Genomic DNA, 16,867 nt, shown 5'->3' with positions numbered 1-16,867 from the left:
AACTTTACAATGTAAGTTTATTTTTTACACATGAAGTCCAAACGTTCTGCAGTTTAGAGATTTTCTTACACAAATAGTTACCCTGAGCATTGTCTTATTATTAGTGTTTCTCATGGGTTAACTTCTTGATGGATTTTTTTTTCTTATATACTATGATATTTTGTTTCAAGCTGGAGTTTCATTTACACCATTTAGAATTTTCTCAATATATTATAACAAAATGTTCATTAAAAAATACACTTTTCAGAACTGTTAATTAAAAGGGCATGCTGGGATAAATAAACCCATATGCTGTTGATTAACCACCTTTTAGGGGTCAACAGTTGGGATGTCATGCTGTGCTTATGTTAATTGTTGTCCAAAATTTTACCAGGAACTGTTTTGTCCATATGGCACTTGCTGAAAATGTAACGTCTATAGAGAGAGTGAACAAAACCCAAAGAAAAAAGGTATCTCAGGCTATGCTGTATGTGTGGCAACTTCATGGTGGTACTTAACCTGCTCTATTACATAAGACACAGAAAAATTTAAGAAGCAAGAGAGTTTATGGGGGTGTATGTGTATATTCATCATTAGCATGTCTATGAATATCTACCACTATTTTAGAGAGAATATCTATCTACCTACATGTAAGGAAATATAAATGTAGGTTTGTAAGAAGTAATTTTCCTAATAATGAAAAATAAAAAAGGATGGCAATATGTTTTAAAGACCAAAACTACATGGCAGGGAACTGTTACTGTTGACTCTGGACATGTTGTTTTTTACCTGAACAGAAATTACTTTCCCTTGTAAAACCCAATATATACTGACATTTCTTTCTGTTAGTTAATTATCCCCTGAAGACTTCTGTCTCCATGGAAGGTGAATCACAGAAATGCCTATAAGAGTGGAAGATTTGCCCTTTGATTGTCCTTTTTGAAGTCTAAAAACACACTTACCTTTACTGAAAATTCTTTCTATTTGTTTGGATTCTTTTTAAATTGTAGGCATACAAATTTTTCACTTCCATCTTTCACGTTGTAGAGGATTTATGAAATTATTTGCAGATGAGTTAAAAAAACACAATGAACAAACCCCTGACCATAATATTTTATGCATAGATTTAAATTAGACTAAAAGTTTTGCCTAAGACTGTTAAGATGCAGTATCTCTTTCACTACACTTCTGCTGAAATGAAAAACCACTGGCCAAGTGACATCATCATCTAGGTCAGAAGTTGGAGAAAAAAAACACCAAAAAAAAATAAAGTGTGTATTAATCATTTCTTTTACTTACTATGTCTTCTTTCTCTTTTTTCAGAGGGAAAATCAATCACTATTGAGAAAGCCTCAAACTTTCAAACAAAATAACTTTAGTTTCAAAAGGAAACAGAGGAAGGATATAATTGAGGTGTGGAGTAGTTTAGTTTAGTGCGACAATTCAGAAGGAGATAGTGAGTGACATACCTAAATACCTGGATCACAGTACTTCCAATCGAAGATCTGGCTCTGCATACAGTCATGTCCATCAAAGAATGAGAAAATCCTGTAACAAATCTCCTTTAATCAAGCAGGACGAATTAGTGATCCTTGTGTTTCACAGACAACCAAAATTATGCTAACCATAAGGCTGCCTCCACTCACACTGTGAGTGTGAGTGCCACTTCAGCTCAAAAAGAGCTGGAGAAGGTGATGGGCTGGATGATGACAGCAGGAAGTGCTTGACTAGGCTGAATGCTCTGTGATACCACAGTCCCACAGAAGAAAGCCAATTGCTTCTGGTCCAGGCCACGTTCATATTTCACATTGTCTGACAAAGCAGCTTTGTCTGGGAAGAAAAAATAATGAGGTTTTTGTTCTTAGGAAAAAAAAACATATTATGCTTTATTTTAAACAAAATATTGCACTGATGCAGCTTTGGTCTATGCAGAGGCAGTTATGTCTCATTCTCCTCAGGCTTTTCATATTTTACTATGCTCTGAAGTAATACTGTATACATATTGTTCATCATGTCTGTTCACAACCTCCTTTAGCTCTTTATTGGTCGGAGAAACTAGTCCAGGACCCCCAAATCTGTCTGCTTCCTCAGACTTCTCTCCTTTCCCATTAGTTTAGTTCCCATCTTTGTTTTATATGTCTGTGATCTTACTTAAGGAGTATTTTTAGCTTGCAAAATAGCTATTTGATTCAACTGTCCTCTATGAAGAGCAATTACAAACCACAGACAAGTCATTGTGGATGAAATGTCTCTGAAGCCATTCAACCTTGAACCAGTATCAGCAATGGTACAGTAAAACTATGGAAATAAAGATGAAAATAGATTTCTTTCTCGCTTGCTTGCTTTCTCTCTCCTTTCACACTTCTGTCTTTTCTTTTGTCTAGCTCCCGGTTCCGTGGCTGTGTGTCTAGTTTCTTACTGTCTCATGGTGTCTCTCGTACTTTTCCTCGTTATTGTCAGGGACAAACCAGCACAGGGCTTGCTCTGCTTACCCCATGCAGGGCCATGGATGGGGTAATAAGAGGGTCTTTGTAGGGAGAAGGTGAAACAATGAATCAAGTCGAAGGTCAGCCTGGGAAGTTCAATGAGCAAGTCAGGATTGGCAGGGGCAGAGCTGGAGACCGGCAGTCCTACAGCATTGCTGGGGCAGGGACTGGACACCCTGGGATGGGCTGGAATGGGGGCCCAGGACACGGACAGAGTGGAGGGAGATACTGGGAGAGGCTGGGCAGTGACAGGTAGGCACCTTGGTGCTCCCAAGGCCACGACAGTTTGTAACCATACCTTGTGAGTTACCTCGTTCACTAGATATCATTTTAATAGTCTCCAATTTCATTTTTAACCTAGCGTAAGTAATCATGTAGGGGGCCCCCCACCCCCAAATTCATCTCAAATATTTCATTCATTAGTGTTTCTCCCTCAACATATAGATCAGCTTTGTCTTTGCCTATTAACTGAGGATAACTAAGCAAGTCATCCTGATAGAACTGCCAGTTTCAGGATGATAAGAAAACAATTTAGGTGAAAGGAAAAGAGAAAATTGGAAATTAGTCATGTTTGGAGAGTAATGGGGAAATGGTTGTTTAATTTGTATTTCCAATGAATCTTTTTGGTTTTGTTTTTGGTTTTTTTTTGTTTGTTTGTTTGTTTTTTTCTGAGAGATCTCTTAGGTATCAAGCATGTTTTCTAGCAGTCAGTACTCCAAAATATCTTTCAGATTTTCTGGAACTAACCTCATCAGATGCTGCCCATATGTCAACACTACCTCAAGCTTCTTGAAGATCTCCAGGCCAAATATTTTACAAGATACTCAGTAAATTTGTTAAACAATTCCAAAGGTCAGGCAAAATCTTATTCTCAGCAATGGCTGATGATTGTTGAGGGTATGCTTTTCTGTCATTTCTGGTATACTGTCAGAGACATACTGTGTACTATTGCTGTATTTTTTTCAGCTAAACTAGGTTTATTGTGCCCTTGGCTTCTTCACAAACAATAACTTTATGTAGCACAAGACAGATTTGTAGCAATAAAATTGAAATTCAATATTTTACAATAGCAACTACACACCTAAATAAAATACTTTCTGCAAATCCACCATTGAACATTAAGTAATTCAGACTATAAGAAGAAATCCAAAAAATTTCAAAAAAAAGTTGTCACTTTTTAAAATTCTTTAATTTATAGGAAGTGTCTATGAATAAATTATGGCCAAAAAATTCCCCTCCCAAAACTCAAAAATGTAAAAATAAAACAATAAGCAGCCCAAATTTGCCTTTTCCCTTCCAAATATTTAGAATATTCCTTTTAAAATACAGGAAGTCTACATGCAGTTTTTGACAAAACTCAGGGTTTTTTTAGTAAAATATCAGCTGTTTTGGTGGCTTTGAAACCAGAATTGATGCTCTGCTTTACTTCTGTAACTGAAATAATCCATCTTAATGAAATGCAATTTCACTATGGCACAAGGAGTTATTATCAAGGGTTGAATTTAAGGGGTTTGCAATGAAGGTTTTGGGATATTGCCTTGTTATGAATGAAAATGTTAATGTTTTTGTGTAGGTTCTAAGCTGGTGCTAAATTACTCAGTGCAGTTACTCTGATTCATGCCATGTAAGGACTGACTTGCACTCCTTGTTCATTTGTACTAAAGCTGTCTTCCTCAGTATCATTCATTTAAAAAACAATTTCAACAAAACCTGGAATAAAAGTGTATCTATAAATAAGAAACCTTGCAGGTAGCACCTTGCTTAATTTAGTATATATGCACACTCACATGCTAAAGCTGCTTATGATAATAGATGCACTGTGTAATGCTCAGAAACCTGTTTTCAAATTTCAAAGCAATCTAGCCTTGGGTTAGATAGTTCTGTAGGAGAGAATATAACCAGCCAGAGTGACTGTGATGAGTATTCTTTACAGCTTAATACACTGCTGATCACTTATAAATATTCTACCATAATATGTTATTAGATTTTAATTTCTTTATCACTTTTTCTTGCTTTGGTTTCTATTAGAGATGCTTGCTTGAGGCATTTGGAGATGTCATTTTGCATAATGAAAGGGAACTAACATGAATACAAATTTCTAGCAAATATTTTTCTTTCTTTTGGAGGCAAATCCTCATGAAATTTTCCCAAAGAAAATTCTACTCTTTTGGCAGTTTTGCTATGTACTTTTGGAGATTTTTTTCCTCTCATTTTAAATGGCAAATTCAAGTTCTTCATCTAGAAAATTTAATTTTAAGTACAAAAGGTGAAGTAAATAGTTAGTTAAAGTGGTTTGAAGTGCCTCCAGATGAATGGAAATAAAGAATATACAATTTTCCCATTTCTCATTACTCCTAGAATGCCAAACTGGAGAGTTTACCCAAAGTACTTACTGATACACTGCCAACAAGTACCTTTTGTAGTAACAAGAAATCGAATACTTTCTTTTTCAGCATGGTATAAATAGGGTACAACTGAGTATTAGGGAATATCTTTCTTTGGTAACTAATAGGAAAATTCAGAAAATAAAAGGCCAGTTCTTCCTAGGCAAGTATGCATGTTGCAGACCTTACTGATACCAGCTGATTATTCCGCAGTATCTTTGGAAACTCTAGAGAAGTACTTCCATTTAAGTGCTTCTTTAGTGTTTACAAAACTAATTTGAGAAAATGTCCAGATTAGTCATCCTCCCGTGACTAAGTTATCATTAAAAGAAACTGTAAATATTAAGTAAAAGTAAAAGATGAAGGAAATAATAGATAAGATAGGTCAGACGTACATAGGAATAAATAATCCAGTTCAGACCCCTGCTACTTCAGGCAAGGACATTTTGTGAACATTTCACAGATTTCATTATCACAGGTGCCGCCTTCACCCCCCAGTCCTACATCCTTGTTTCTTGAACATAGATGCAAATGATTAGTTTAGTTTTAGTGCTATACATTGATTATCTTTAGTGTCAAGAAGATGAAGATAATTGCATAGTGGGGTCTACTTATACCTTATTCTCCTTTTATTTGCATAAATAAAATAACTTCTATAATTTAACTTGTGGTATGTCTGCCTTCATTCTTACGCTTTCTTGATGAGTCCTTTTTCCTGTTCCTCCTTGTCTTTTGTCTAAGTCATAATGCCTTTCTTTGGGTGATTTTCATGCACTGTCTCTGGAGCACATCTACGTTTTTTTCCCATTTCTTGAGATGCAAACTCTAGCTAGTTTAACACTTTTAACTTGGTATTCAAAGCTGGTTCTACATCTGAGGACTAGCAAGTACCTTTGTCCCTCAGGACTTCTAACTACAGCAGAGTTTGCATGGAGGTATAGAACATTGTTCTAAAACTGCCTGAAGACGAATTCTTTTGCAGTCATTCCCCAAGCGGTTTTAACCTAAATATTCCATTTTAAAAAAAAAAATGTAATTCTTCTTTTTTTAACCAATATTTCATATCTTTAATTTACAACACTGCCTCAGCATTTTTACTATTATCCATTCTTATCAATGCATACTTTTCCACTCCTCTATTTTTGTCATACTTGTCTTTGACTGTCTTGAACTCTGGCTCCATTTCTTGTAACACTAGTTCTGCTTTCTGCATTTTGTTGATCCAGTCCTTCATTCACCTGCAACTTACATTCACTGAGGGAGAATAATTCAGAGAATTAGAGGGTAACTAGCAACAGAGAGCTAATTTATGAAATTAAAATGCAGTGAGCTGAATGCTGACAAAAATAAACAAAATTTCATCTAGTGGTTTCTGAACACATGCTCATTACCATGTGGCTTGTCAAACCGGATAACTAGCTATTCTAATTTCTGTGCGGGAGAAAACCATGACCACAAGGTTTTTGACAATGGCTGTCATCTGCACTGTAGACACCGGTGTGCATTTCAAATCCTGAATCCAACCACGTCCCCCGTCTGCAATTGTCCTGTATTGGGCTAGAGCTGGGTGACCACTGGTTTCCTTCCACACGAGGGATGTGTGAAGGGTGTGTTTGGAGGGAAACACAGGGTTCCAGTGGGTCTACTGAGCACACAAGGAGTTTGTGAGGTCTGGTATCCAGATAGGAGTGTTTACGTTAACAGCTCTCTTTTTATTATATGGAATAATTTGCCTTTAAAATGTGGTGGAAAATTATCTTGAAGGTCAATTTGTTCCTTACTTTTTTGTACTCAATTGCAAGTCATTTGCAACTGATAGCAAATAAGGAAAGTTATTTTACCTGTGGCCCTCTCATTAAGAATAATAGACTGTTTAACTAGTTTTATGGAAGAAAACTTCCAATAAGCTTGTCTGCTGTGGTTAGATTAATGCATGTCAGACTGTCTTCCTTACTCATATGAATGAAATAGTTTTCCCACAGAAATGATGAAAACTTTTCATTGATTTTTTTACACACTAGTTTTGATACTGATATCTTCCTCTTTAATGATGTGAGTCAGTATGGTTGGTTTTTTTCCTTTCTCATTTCTAGTATATGTGGTTTCCTGCTTAGAAAATCAACAACATAATTTAGTACTGTTATAATTATTACTATATAACTGTATTATGATTGTTATAATTGTCATATAATTGCTATAGTTGTTATAATTTAAAATCTGTGTCCAGGTAATGTTTAAAATGCCTTTTTTAACAATCTGTATGGAATTACTCCTATATACTCACATTCTTTTTTGTTATAAGTAACTATAACTTATGAGGCTGATATTCTTTGTATTCGACTCTGCTGCTAGCAAATGCATCGGTGCCTGTTTTCATTCTGACAGTGGTTGAAAGACTTTGGTTCTTTCTTTCCATATGTTTAGACGTGCTGATAAATATTTGTCAACAGTTATATTTATTGCACCAACTCGGGAACAGAAGGAAAACTTTTCAAACAAAACTGCTGTGACTTTCATCCAGTACATGTGAATCTCTCCTCTTCCACAGAAACATCCACTAACATATTATTGTCAACATCTCATCCTCCCTCAGCAGTCAAAATATGCTTCGAAAATAAGTACCACCTACCCTTAACATACTCCAGTGTAACATGCAAACATACACACTCTCTTTTGTACTCCTCCCATGCTGAGTGATTCCAACTGAAATATAGGTAGATAGCTCTCATTCTCTTGCAATTGCATAATGTGTTGCTGTGAAAACAAAACCAATTTTAGTATCAGGGGATATTTCTGAGCTTTTTTTTTTTTTCTTATTTTTTTCCTACCCTGAGTCTGCTGCTAGATTCTTCAGTTGCCATGGTGAGCAGGGGTGTAGGCAGTTCTTCCAGTCAGGGAAAAAAAAATAAAAATCATGAAATGAATGCTAATGGGAGGGGAAACTGGCAATACTCTATTTTATAGCCCCATCTGGTTGATAAATAAAGATCTTTCCACCTCAGGCTTCCATGGCGCAACACAGGTAATGGTCATAAAACTAAACGCCCATCTTGAAATAAATTCCTTACTTTTTTTTGTAATCAAAAAAGAACGTACAGAAAAGAATAGTCCATTGATTCAAGTTAGACACCATAAAAATAAAAGTCCTGGATCCTACTCTGGGTCTAGTACTGCCAGCTGATACTGAGTGAGATACATAGGTGAAAGACAGACGCTGCAATGAGTGGCAACGATCTTTAGGAGGCAGTGGCCTCTTTTGCAACCAAGTACCTAGTCTCCTTTGTGCTTGTACAAAGTTGAGAAGCTCAGTCCACAGTCTTTCCCTTAGGGTAACACTAATTTGATGCATCAGTGTGTGATAGGACCTCATAAATAACGTTAACTAGAAAAAATGCAAAGTTTTACAAACAATTATCCTTTTTAATATCAAAAGTTTTGTTTATCAGCCTTCAAAATATGACAGTTTTCCATAAATAACATAAAATTCTCCATCTACTTATAAAATAACATTTTCCATTCCTTGCTCTTCTTTCCATTCTTCCTTTCTCTCCTCTGTCTTTTCTTAATTTTGTTTTTTTTCTTTTCTTTTTTAAAAAAGAAAGATGTGGAAGGAGAAAAGCATTAAAGAAAAACACTAATTTCTTTGAAGAAAGCATGATTTTGGAAGCTTAAAAACATTTCATAAAACACCTCTTTTTTTCCCCTCAAGAAATCTTATCTCTAGGAACACGGTTTATTAACCTATCCAATGAAAGGGGTCAGAACTTCTTTTTATAGACAAGCAAAAGTAATAGCAAATGTTTGCTGTAATTTTATACTGGTTAGCATCATCTGTCTTTCGCCTTTGAGATGCTCTGCATTGCTTGGGATTCCAACTGGAAGAGGTGGCAGCCGAGATGGAGGAAGCTGATGAGCTTACTCCTTGCAGATGCCCTTCCTGCCTGGACAGTGGAGGACCAACTCCTTCCTAAATTACTGCAGTTTGCAGGCATGTTAAGTTAAGCTGTTTTCCATTTTTGCTTTTCTTAAGACGTTGCGTTGTGAGCTCTGATAATTTAGTAACCTCCGAGCTGTCTGGATGTGCTCAGCTGTGGCTTCTGGGCAGCACAGAGCCCATGCAGAGCTAGGCCTGCTGGGGCAGAAGTGCTTGCCCCAGCTGGACCTTGTATTTTAACTCAAGTGTTATTAAAACTGGTCCTCCCAGGCCTTCTATATTTGTGGTACAAAGAAGGAGCTACTATCAGGTGCACAGTTACTTTTACATCGTGGTCACCTTCGGTATGCAATATGCATGACAATGTGACTAGAAAGTCAAAAATATTTTATGATACATTGAGTGCCACAAGAAAAGTAGATGTTGTTGACTTTCAGGTAGTGAATGTGGTACATGATTTACTACTAGCCACAAGGGTTATTGTGAAGTATAATTAACATCTATAAGGTATCTCAAAATCTTGAGCTATACAAATGTCAAGCATTACTGTTATTGACTTGGAGTCCCTTAAGAGCTGTAAGAAACTAGTGACTCTCTTAGGCTTAATTTAGAGATGGTGATTCTGTAGATTACTGATATTAAATCAGTATCTCATTGGAAGAACAGCAGTATGTTCTCTCCCAACTTATTACTTATGTGCTTAATAGTGGAAATGTACTGTCTTACTCTAGAGCTGGATGAAATTTTACTGTTACGGAAGCTTGTGGAAAGACAATTTTAAGTTCTGCTACTAAAAAATGTCCATAATAATACTTTTTTTTTTTTTTTGGCAATTGCAACTTGCAATCTTCGATTAAGACCTGATGATAAATAAATAAGTAGGAAAGGATTTTTTTACTGGTGACAGGCTTTGAAGCTATTTAGTAACTTAGACGTGTAACAGAGGGAAAAAGCTATTTATGTTTAAAATGGAAATTGCTTTATATTTAGGGTAAAATTTGGTGTAATTAACTTTTACATTTTCTGAAAATTTTTCTAGAAGTAACTACTTTTACCTGCTTAGCTTTAAGCTTCTTGTAAGCTAAGAGTATGAAGATAATTTTTCAAGGAAATAAAATGAACTAGTTTGCCTTTTGTGTGTTTCTGTGTGAGATTACAGGATGGCAAAGCACAACAGTACCTAGCCAAATCTAACCTAGGATTTACACGGTCTTAAACAGACAAGGGAAGTTTAAAATCTTCTTGCCAGGGGCAGAGAAATGAGCCACAGAAGGCCGTGAAGGTAGCTTCTGCATGCAAAACTTTCTTTAAATCTGAGGACAAGACATAACAATTGCTCACTGCACTTATCCCTATAAATCTCATTATAACTGGATATTGTAGGAACAATGCTCTAGGCAAGGTCTAGATGGTCTGAAAATAAAGATTTTGCTCTTTTCTAAGTTTTGAAATACATTTCCAAGCAGTTCCTTTCATATGCTTAGAGATAGGAAACAATTTCACTTGACAGGTATATCCTATCAGAGCTAAACTGAACCATTCTGCTGCTAAACACCAAGAATATTCCAAGTTATTTTCTAACAATGATTATATCCTGGAGGTTTAAAAATAAAAACTTTTTAAAAATCAAGACAAACAAACTCTTACTGATTGGAATAATATCTACATCTAAAAACAAATCCTGATTTCTTTCACCCGTAAACAATAAGCAACACAAGCAAAATAAGTTTGCTTCATATGTACTTTGTCATTATAAACTTGATAGTATTAATCTATTTTCTGCTTGGAAAAAAAGTCCAAGGAATCATAATCTTCCAGTAAAGCTCATTGAGTGTTGCCTGAAGAAATTATGCTTCTTGCCCTATTCATTTAAACAGAAACTCTCTGGGATGCTCTTGAAGGTGTGCAAGTTCGCTTCAGCAAGAAACAGGTTAAAGTTAATCCAGGTGTTTCAGATAACTCTCTTGTATTCTTTTCATCAGATCAATTGGAACTTGCATTACACAGAAAAGATGACTAATAATAGTATATTCACTGTAGAGAACAGCAAATGTTGAAGTCAAATTATGTGACTCCAGTCATTTTTAGAGGTAGAATAAACAGTGATTCACTGTGCCACAATCTTCATGACCCCCCTTTCTTTCATTTATACAGCTACCCTTGATCTACGGGTGCCTAAAAAGGCAAAAATAAGTACACAAATATAAGTTCCCATTAAAAAGTAAAGTAAAAATGTGTTAAGGAATGAATATACCAAATATTCCTACTGTCATGAATAGGGCTGGATGCAGTTCAGGAGCCCCTGTAGCAGTCTGCCTTCTTCTCTGTCTTTGTCCCAGTGTACCTGCCATTCTGAGCTGTGCTAACATGGGGGCAGATAGCACAGCCAGCACCCCTATAAATCTCTGTCATGAAAAAGAAACCATGACTGAAGAGGAGAAAACACTGTTACAATAGGCTTTATGGATTGAGAGCCAGATGTTAGGTAAAGGGGAAGAAAAAGTGAAACACTAACTATACCGGAGGAAGGCAGAGTTAGGGAGATCTTAACCTACTTGAACACGCACAAGTCCATGGGACCAGGCAGGGTGCTGGTAGAGCCAGCTCTCTGTCTTCTTTGAAAGGTTACACCAGCTAGGGGAACGTATTGGTGACTGGAAAAGGACAAATATCACATCCATCTCCAAGAAGGAAGATCCAGGGAATTACGGGCAGGTCAGCTTTACATCATTCTTGATGCAGGTTGTGGAGTAAATCCTCCACAACGGCATTTCCAGGTCAAAGAAAAACAATAAGGTAATTGGGAACAACCAGCAAAAGTTAATCAAAAGGGAAATCATGCTTGACCAACCTGGCAGCTTTCTGTGATGAGATGACTAAGCAGATGAGAGTAGTAAATTGTTGACATTGACAAGGCTTTCAACATAGAATCATAGAATGGTTCAGGTTGGAAGGGACCTTAAAGATCATGTAGTTCCAACCGCCCTGCCACGGGCAGGGATACCTCCCACTAGACCAGGCTGCTCAAAGCCCCATCCAGCCTGGCCTTGAACACTTCCAGGGATGGGGCATCCACAGCTTCTCTGGGCAACCTGTTCCAGTGCCTCACCACCCTCACAGTAAAGAACATCTTCATAATATCCAATCTAAATCTCCCCTCTTTTGGTTTAAAAGCATTACTCCTCGTCCTATCACAACACTCCCTGATAAAGAGTCCCTCCCCATCTTTCCTGTAGGCCCCCTTTAAATACTGAAAGACTGCTATAAGGTCTCCCCAGAGTCTAACATCCCTTGTAAGCAAATTACTGAATATGGACTGAATAAGCAGACAATAAATGAGTGAAAAACTGGTCAGACAGCTGGGCTCAAAGAGAGGTGATCAGTGGTATGAAATCCATCTGGCAGCTGATTACTAGTTGTGTCCCTCAGGGACAATATAGGGGCTAATACTGTTTAACTTTTCTATTAATGATGTGGACAACGGGGTAGAAGGTACTCCCAGCAAGTTTGTAAATGATAGCAAACTGTGAGGGAATGATCAATATACTAGAAAAGAGAACTGCTATTCAGAGAGACCTTAGCAGGAAATGTAAATGGGCAGAAAAGAGCTCCATGAAGTCCAGCAAATGCAGGATCCTGACTCTGGGATTGAATAACCACATGCGAAAGTAGAGGCTGGCAACTGACTGGCTAGGAAGCAGCTTTGCTGAAAAGGGCCTGAGTTTCCAGGTGGAAAAGAAATAGGTGATCCAGCAGTGTGCTCTTGCAGCAAAGAAAACAACATACTGAACTGTATTAGCAAGACTACAGTCAGCAGACTGTAGGTAGGTATCTCTTTTGGCACTTGTGAGCCTGCATCTGTTATGCTGTTTTGGTCTTCTCAGTACAAGACAGACACTGACATGTCCATCTCCATCCTCAGAGATATTCAAAAGCTGTCCGGACATGGTCCTGGGCAACTGGTTCCAGGTGGCCCTGGTTGAACAGGGGCATGGATCAGATGGCCTCCAGAGTTCCCTTCCATCCTCAACCATTCTGTTATTCTGTGACGTACAGGAGTGTGTCCAACAAAGGGCTGCTAAGGTGATGAGGAGGCTGAACCACCTGGTATCTGAGGAGAAGCTGAGAAGGCTGCTTTTGTTCAGCCTAGAGAAGAGAAAGCTAAGGTGAGATCATATCAATGTCTTCATCTACTTAGCTGGAGAGTATAGAAAAACAGAAACAGAAACTTTTGGAGATGTACAGTGATAGGATGAAAGGTAATGGACACAATCTGCAATACAATAAATTCCTCCTAGATACAAGAAAAAAAAAATCACCACAATGTTGTTCAAAGTGTTTGTGGAATCTCCAGTCTTGGGGTTATTCAGAACTTGAAGGAACAAGGCCCCCAACAAGGCCCTGAGACCAAATGATTCACTCCCACTCCCTATCTAATTTATTCTGTGATTCTGTGAAACTATGGTTCAGTGGGCGAAGGGGTTAAGAACTAAAGCATTGCCATTTTTACTCATCAAAACACACTACCATGTGATCGAACTCAGTTATTGCTTAAATCTTACTGGTTGAGTTCAGGAGAAAGCAATAGTCCCTCCCAAGACACACTCTTATGAACACCTGTGAGGTACTCATAACCCACGTCCATACTATAGGTTGAATATACATTCTAAAAGTACATAGATTATATATGTTTCTGCATAGACAGGGATATCAGTAGAGCATAACTGAATGTTACAGCAATACATCTGAGTTTGTGCTACAGGTATACATTTGATTTCCAGTAGCATTAGAGCTGTGTTGGCACAGTGCTTTGAATGGTCTAGTTACCACTGCTGAGAAGATATATATACATATATGTATTAAGCCAAGTGAAGCGTAAACTTCACTAGCATATGCTGCTTGTGGTATCTGAGATGGCTTGAATATCTTTGCTTGCTTTCTTCCATGTTTGTACACTTGGCAACCCTGAACTGCTTTGCACTCATCAAATTTGAAAGCTCCATTGAAATTCACCTGATTTCACCTACAAATACTGAATCCATCGGCATTGTCAGAAGGTGACTTTAGGTTAGGCCTTGCATAAAATGCAAGAGGAAAGATTCCATCATACTCTTCTCCAGTTTCCCCCTTGCCTAGGGTAGAAATAGCAGTGTAAAAGACTCTGGTTAGGTAATTTATGTAACTGTTCTCATGGAGCAGCTCATTCAAGCGCATCCTCACATGATGGGAGACAAAATATTCTGAAGTGAGGCATTTATTTTTCCTTTTTTTTTTTAAGCTTTTCCAACATAAATAATTAAATATACAATGACCTACAAAAAGATGGCGAATGACCATTCTGTGGTACCTGAGATACCAATCTAGTATATTAAGGACTGAAGTCCAAATCTCTTTTCTTGGCTGTGTATTGTATAAGAGAAAGTTCATCTAACTCTAGGATATGATTCACAGGGTTAAGAATTGTAATTTGCAACACATATTTTTCCTACAAGAATGACCAAACTGTGGGAGTTTACAGGGAGAGGGAGCCTTTGACAAGTAATCTTAGGCAGCTTGCAGCTCTGGTAGATGACTTCTATGAATCTCACCCTTCAGTACCTAATCTTAGGGTGCACCAGGGGAGGCTAGGTACCTAAATTGGATTTTGAGTTACGCCAGATAGGTTCTGATGTATTGAATTTAAGTATCTCATGTGGATTCAGTTCAAAAAAGTTGGTTGTTGTTATGCCTTATTCCCATTTAACGTGCATTAGTTTGCCCACTGAATTCATATTTCAACACAGTGTGCACTGCTTTGCTAGAAAAATACCTAAGAAGTGTGTAACAGTGTAGAGGAGGCGTAGATGGTACTCTGAAAAGAATCTGCTTTTAGATGCTTTTGGCATGCCTCCTCATTAAGCATCTAAACCAGGAAAAGTCTTGCATGACAAAGAATCTTAGGTCAATCATTTTTATTTCTTCCGTTAGAGATGAGTTTAAGCTGAAACTGTCCCAAAATGTTGTAACTTGAACCAGTGTCTGTGTTCAGAGCATAAGTAGGGATAATCCATGTGTCAAATCAGTTTATGCTCTCACCAAGCAAGGTCAACAATAATCAGTAAAAAGCAGAAGAGCTGGCTTCTGTCCTAACTTAAGATGGATTCTGTAATTTTCATTTTATCACCGAAGAAAGTCCTAAAGGTACTTAAATGTCAGTTGCTATTTATTTGACATTGGAGGAAAGGTTTTCAATAGAGAGTGGCCGAAAGTTTTAGAAAAAACTGGTACCTTAGGAGCCTCCATTTTTTCAAATGTAGTTTGGGACAATTAAGGTGGCCTAGTTTTACAAAACTGCAAATACAGTATTTTGGCAGCCCAGCTTTTGAAAATATTAAGATTCCAAGTGCAATATCAAAAACTGAAGCATGAAAAATCAATACTATATCTGTCACAAGATTTTACAAATGTCAAGACTTCAGTTTTTAATGTATATTAAAGATGACACTTTTAGCAGTACCTTGCCCTCTAGTACTGTGCTGTATACTAATTTAGATTTTCTAAGAGGCGTAGATATTCCTAGAAGGTGTCTGTTTCAAGTATTAATCCATCCTGACCTGACCTAGCTTATGAGATCTGATAAGATCCTAGTATAAGATGGAATGTCTAAAGGCAGTTCTTCTTTAAAATATTAAAATAAAAAAAAATTTCGGTGTCGTTCTGCCATGTAATGAAAATTATAGAATAGATTAAAGAAAGTCTAAAATAAAAATGAAGATCAAATGGCCAAAGATCAAAACAAATTCAATTTCTTTTTTTTATATATAAAACAAAAATAAGACTCCTACAGTCATCTGAAATTTAGTGTGTTATCTAGACTTCCAAAGAGAGCAATCAGAATGGATAGGAATAGTAAAAGGAAACCGAAGGATTTCTTATAAAATGGTCTCCACAATAACTCATGACTGGAAGAGGCTTTTTGCATGGCTTCTCTGAACCTGTATGAAAATTCAACTTTATTAGGAACATTTATGTAAAAGGAAATGCCAATAAATTTAAACTACAATATTTAGATTTATACATCCTAGGATTTATGGAAGTGCTGTTAACAGACAAATCATTTAATCATTTAATGCATACTGGTAGACAAGGAGAATTAGGTACCTTGTTAATTTAGGTATTTTGTAAATGCCACTAGGCAGTTTTCCAAGCTTAGGTATCTGAAGATTTCCATAAACCCTCTGGTGTTGAGAACATGTATTATAGAACATTTTTATTAACTAATTGACCAAATTATGTAAGAGCCAGCTAGTCTGGCTCTCAGAAATTGCCTCATTAGTTCTGACAGGACAAACAAGGGTGGAAGAACTTTCATAAAGTAAGAAACATCTACTCCAATTTGGAAGAGAATGGAATGGAATGGAATGGAATGGAATGGAATAGAGTATTTTCTTATTGAAATTTCACGTAAGACAGTAGGAATTAGCTGGTTTACTTTGAAATTACCATACGAAACCTCCCCTGGCGAGAAATAATACTTTCAAACCTCAAACATAAAGAATCAGGCCGAGACAAGAAAACTAACTGTGATCTTATTCTTAAAAGGTCATTTCAGTTCATGAAATGTTTGGTGTTGGCAGGTGGGGTGTTATGTTCAAAATCACATATCTTATTAACTATGGAAATCCTTCCAGGAAACTGATTTCATCAGACCAAACAGATATGATGAGTGATTTTTTTTCCTTCCACTTTGTAATCCATCAAAGTAGGAACAAATTGAGGCGTTCCCCTCAACCATTTATTGTCAGTAAATGTTTCTAAAACTGAATCTTCAATTAGATAAGAGAAGCTTAAAGCAAGGCATCAACTCTTTACACTTGACAAAGCACATGCCAGATCTTCTCTGGAGAGAAGACTTTTGATTCTTAGCCTTATCTTTTAGAATGTAAGTGATGTAGGGGCTTAGACTTCCTAGAATTCCAGTGAAGAAGCAGACGAAAGCTTGACACATCTGGCTGTAAAATGTGCTGCCGTTTTAGCTGGTTGGCAATGGCAGGATACATGACAATGTGCAACAGATGTTAGAGTATTAATCACCATGTTTTACT

Source organism: Chroicocephalus ridibundus, chromosome 1 (assembly GCF_963924245.1).
Source record: "Chroicocephalus ridibundus chromosome 1, bChrRid1.1, whole genome shotgun sequence".
NCBI classification, from domain to species: Eukaryota; Metazoa; Chordata; class Aves; order Charadriiformes; family Laridae; genus Chroicocephalus; species Chroicocephalus ridibundus.
This window is presented reverse-complemented; position numbering follows the sequence as displayed.